A 6,079-nucleotide genomic window follows, 5' to 3' on the forward strand; every position below is an offset into this window, starting at 1 on the left:
AATCATAAATTTCTTTCAATGTTTGATAATTAATAAATAAACACAATATAAATGACCTCGCAAAGGGGCCTTGTGAACTTAGGGCTATTGTCTTTGTTGTACTTACATTATTACTACTCGAACCATAGACTTCTTTTATTAACAAGTCTTTCCATAAAAAAACTCAGTAGTTATTTTAGTCTTATGTATGTTGCATCCTATCTCAGGGTGGCCACGGAAAAAAATGAACAAAATAGTTGCTTTAGATGTCTAAATAAGAACAAAATTCTTTCAATAATGACAAAAATTTTATTAAATTACTTGTCATATACCATGATCCATTTAGTCGAGTTGGGGGCAAATATGATACTTTTTATATAAACGTTAGTATTCTGGCTCTAAATTTTTATATCAAAAATTAGCATGTTTACAGAAAATTAATTTTAATTACTAGAATTAATTTTAGAAAAACATACTTTGTCTAAAACATTTTCCCTTCTATCAATAAGTGATTTATCAAATATATATAGTATATATAAATTTTTTTTATTTTATTTCCAATGAGCTGCACAATCGGTCTTGCCGGTGAGCAGACCTAGTGCGTTCTCCAGAGGTGGTATCCACTCTTTCAGGACTACCACAATGGGTGAGATAACGTTGGTCATGTTAATTTCGACATCTAGTTTCTGCCACACTAAATGGCAGCACCGAGACTCTATTTGGATGCTAAAGTGCAGTAGGAATTTAATTTTGCTGGATATGCCAAGAGCCAATAAGGCACTCCAGGGATCTTTTACATGCTGCATAATCGTATGACTTGGCCACTGAGGATTTTCTGCATCCCGAAAATCTGGTGTCTGGGCCGGAGATCGAACCCGCAGACTTGGGATCAGAAAGCCGACGACAAACCAACTGCGCCATCCAGCCACATATATTGTGGAAAGTGATTATTCAAATTCGAAATTCACGCATCGTAATATTGTCTTAAAAATTGGGTTTTTTAAAACCACATAGAATTTCGTAGCAATAACCATTGAAAAGGTGATAAAAAAAACTTACAATTGTGCAAATTGAGCTCTTTAAAAAGTAATGACTCAAATTTGCAATTCAAAATTTTTAACAAAAAATTTCATTGTGTTCAGAAGCTTCGATTTGCCACAGGTGTCAACCCAATTTATGCTTAGAAAAAACATTGCTAGGAGCACAGAAAAATCTCCCAATAGTCTCCTTTTCCTGAAAATAGTTGCTTTTATAGCCTTTTCAGACAAAAAGTCGCCTCAGGAAGAAAATACAGTAGAGAACCGATTATTCGGGACTATCGCTATTCCGGATAACTGATTTTTCCGGTTTTCTGAATTGCTACAAAAAGCCGTTTTTTTAGTGTTAAACCCAACTAAAAAAAATTTTTTTTTGGAAATAATCTTAAAAATAAGAAAAAACGATGAGGTAATACACTAATGATTATTTCTTATATGATGGTAAGGTAAACATCTTTCAAAAAAAAGAAAAATCCTAAAATCTTATGAGAAATTTTTTTTTTTTTAAATTGCGGGAAAATTTATCGAATTTTGTTCCAGTTTTCTGATTTCCAGATAACGGGTTCTGTACTGTAGTAGCATTTTAGTCACCTCTGTATTCTTATTCATTAATTATGCCTAAGTTAATTTCAAATACTTTAGTTTTCTTGCACTACGATCAAGAGAATTATGTTAACATAACTCACATCTTTATCTGCATTTTTTAAAAAAAATTTTTCTCTTCGAAACATATTGTCCACAACTTAAATCATTTATATAAAAAACGTTAAATAAAAAATTTGACTTCATAGCTCAAATTAATGAATTTGTAATATCCAGATGAAGTTATACGCCTCTAATTGTTCTGCTTTCTATAAATAGTGGAGAGAACCACCATCAGGAGTAATGTGAATTTGTTGATAGTAACTCTGAATTTTTAAAAAATCTTCCTTGCTATGCTTTCATCAGCAGGGTTGGTATGCCTCCTGATATTTGTATTTTTTCAAAGAGCACTTAATAACTCCGAAATTTCACCTCTGAGTACTAAATTTTCTTGCCCATTCCATAAAAATAAGGCAAAAATCTATGTTTAGTTTCAATGATTAGAAGGAATAAAAAAGTAACGTTTGGAAATTTTCTTTCTTTTCAATTTATGCTGCTTATGTTTCAGATAGTTAGAAAACATTCTTCACTTGTCATGCAAGAAGCCTACACTTATTACAATTGTCACATCACTAGAAACTAAGAACATTTGAATAACATTTAATGATAAAAAAAAAGTTTTCAAACAATCATTATTATTTCTACCGGGATATGAAGCGAAGAAAGAACAGCTTGTTCTGTTTATTTCTGTCACTGATGTACTTCATCTGAGTCTCTGTTACTCTTTGAGTTATTCTGGATTTTAATAATTGAAAAAAATTTTTTTTTACATTGAAGAGAAATATTGTAACTGAAAAATGTATATTTAACGATGCTTGGTTTCAAGACAATTATAGAGATTGTTGAACGGTTTTGAACTAAAGCATCTAATGCTACTGTATCTAATATGAATATTATAACTGCTTTCATGAAAGGAAAGAAGCAAACTCTATTAATTCAAACTTTTAAATAATAGTTTGAGAATGTTTCTTTCTACTCATAATCAGCGTTCATCTTATCAAATCTAAAAATAACGGGAAGATTTTTGTATCGACATAATTTATTAATGAAATGTGAATGTATATTCTAGATATTAGTTTTTCATTCGTGCTTAATTTTTAATTAAATTTAATGATTTCTACATGCTTATTAAAATCTCAAATTATATATTTGGAAAGGAAGGCTTAGAAAACAAGTATTTAAATTTTATTATCTTTTTTTCATTCATTTCAAAAACAAAAAGTATAAGTGGATAATATTTTTGTATATTGTGAGCCATATAAATAATTCATACGCTGAAAAGTACAAATTAACATACAAGATGTGTGCATTTTATTCCATGAATGCATACAAAGCTTCTAGAAATGTGTTAAAGCAAATAATGTGTTATATAATTTGAAACTAATAGCATAAAATATTATGCTTTAAATTTTGGAAAGAACCATTTCAGTAACTTCATCCCATACATCGTTTCAGAAACCCAGGCTGGCTGGATTTGTTCTTAAAAACCAGTCTAATTTCTCGTATCGAGTCTAGGCACTTCACAAGATTTGGTGCTCCTTGCATTGAGAAATATGTTTACGAAAAACATCTGCATGATTGTTTTAAACAATTGACACTCTCAACAAACAAGCACTTCATTAAGATAGCCATTTTAAAACTCCTCTCTTTTCAAAGATGAAGCAGAAGTAATAAAAGCAGCTACTATACAGAGAAAATGCAGGTAAACTTTCTCGATCATCTTTTTGTTAAAAAATTTTTTTTTTATAGTATTTAAAAGTAAAACATAAAGCTTTATGTAATCTGCATCAATCAGATAAATTCCTCAACTTTGTGAGTGTGTTTAATCAAATAACTGTCATATAAAAAATATTTATTTTAAAGTGAAGTTTCAGAAAAAAAACTTCCGTAACAGAATTTATAAGAATATGTAGAATTATAAAAATCTGATTAGGTTTAATCTAAGACTTCATAAAATTTATATTTTTTCATAACACACTAATGTGTAAGTAACAGACAAAATAAATGAAAAATTAAATCAGAAATATATTTAAAATAATAACAATTCCTTACAAGTTTTAATACTACACGAAAACAGGGTTGTTGTTTGTCGAAAGTAAGAACTCCTCTATCCATTTGTCTGGACCGGTGACTATGCTAAAGAGGTATAACTATTTCAGGCAGGGATGTGGGGTTGCTGTTTAGAACAAGTTTTGGCTAGGGTCGACAAGAAAAAGGGAATATTTCTCTCTGGTCTATCGTGTTAGCCCTAGAGTGAAGCGAAACTACCTTCCCTAAAATACGCCATTCTTGTTTCCATAACAACAGACGGCCTCAGAGCTTATGGCTGGGCGAGTTCTTACCGTAGACAAACTATGCTTTATACCATCGGTCCCCAACTTCGAGGCCGCAAAACCATACCAGTTCGTGGTTAAAATGGTACCAGGCTGTCCCAAAAACATTAAATAATTTTCATTTATTTACTGCGGTGCATTTCGGGTTTGTACGACTTTCCAAGCTGAGAGACGTCACCAGTACAGCACATGTTATTGTATTTTATTTCGAAAGCATGTTAAAATCAAAAAAATTTAAATTATTAAATCATAACATTTAACAATTCCTTCAGCGACCACAATAAAATTATCATGGTCTGCAGCGTTGGTTGCAAGGTTGGAGAGTACTGCTCTATACAATCAGGGTGGCCACTGATAACTAAAAAACATTCACTGTTTTTTCCCAGCACATATTATATGCATTATATTACGAGGAAACACGCATTCACTGCACTCTAGTGAACTATATTAGGATAAAAGTGCTGGTTTCAATTGCTGAAGAAATAAGAAACAGCTCAATGTGTAATAAATGAAATAATATAATATAGCTGAACTATCATCTTAAATATCTCATAGATTGCAATTTGAGAGGTTCGCATGTTTTAAAAGACAAAAATAAAATTCCTTTCCCCCCCCCCCAGTTTGTAAGGAAAAATTCCCTGCATTTTCTCTATTTTGCAGGTTCTCCCTGTGGAGTGGCAAGTCTGACAATATAAAATAAATTTTTAAAAACATGCGGTAAAAATTAAACTTCATTAATCTATCAAAACAGTTGTAAAAAAAATGCATACATTAGGTACTGACAAAATTAAGTCTTTAAAACAAGCATAGAAAAACAAATTGTAAAATGTTTAAGATGTCTAATACAATTTTATATTTCTTTTCGTACTTTGTTTACATATAGGCAGGGCTCGAAAAAACTCAGAAATTTTACCCGTTTTTAAAATTTCTCTTATATTTTACAAACATTTATTATAATTTTCTCTTATTTATTACAAACATTTATTATAATTTTCTCTTATTTATTACAAACATTTATTATAATTTTCTCTTATTCATTACAAAAATTTATATAAATTTCACAATGAATTAGTAGTTACTTGGATTACATTATGCAGTAATAAACGAAATACTAGGTTAATAATAGTAACCTAGTATTTCTTTTATGAAATAATTTAAATGACAAAGGTCAAGTTATCTGGAATGTCAATTTATCCGAGGGTACTGCTTTATTTAAATGAATCAGATATGACGTTTGCCAGTTCTACAATCAAGCCAATGATTTACAGAGGTTTCTGCACAGAAATCTGAAAGGGGTTTTCCATTTAGGTAGATGTTCATAATTACGTTTAACGCTTCTTGTTTAAGACCAGTAAGTAATGTGGGTTTTTTNTTCTTCTTTTTAAGAATATATTAAAAACTTTATTTTTTTAGTTGGGTTTAACAATTAAAAAAACGACTTTTTGTAGCGATTCAGAAAACCGGAAAAATCAGTTATCCGGAATAGCGATGGTCCCGATCGTTCCGAATAATCGGTTCCCTACTGTACTAAGTCCCACATATTATACATAAATATAATTGCCCTATTCAAAGAATTTGAAACTCCATACTTCTTAAAAGATTTTAAAATAACTTTTGAGAGCCAACATATATAATCCAGAGGGAATGTGAAATAATTATAACTAGAGAAAAAAAATTTGAAAAACTTACTTTTTTAATGTTTTTTAAATTTAAAAATTTTTATATTTAGTTTTTTTTCACTGGTCAACTTATAGAACTGACATACTAAAAATTTGCAAATCCTTAATAAGAAATACAGGTCAACTTATACACTGGCATATATTATTTAACCAGGGTTGGGGTTTTGGATGTCTTAAACTGACTAATACTGTCTTAAAGTGTCCAAAACCTTGAACATTAGTAAAAATTCTATGTGTAACCCTTGTACGCATAATTACATTTATTAATAAATATTTTATACTTTTTATACAATTTGCTTTAACTTATTAAAGAAAAATAATATATTAGAAAAAGATTTATAACTTTTAAAGCTCCACAATTCATTGAACAACAGATGTGAATACTTTATTCCATAAATATGATTTTAAT

The sequence above is a fragment of the Parasteatoda tepidariorum genome, chromosome 1 (assembly GCF_043381705.1).
Source record: "Parasteatoda tepidariorum isolate YZ-2023 chromosome 1, CAS_Ptep_4.0, whole genome shotgun sequence".
Taxonomy (NCBI): Eukaryota; Metazoa; Arthropoda; class Arachnida; order Araneae; family Theridiidae; genus Parasteatoda; species Parasteatoda tepidariorum.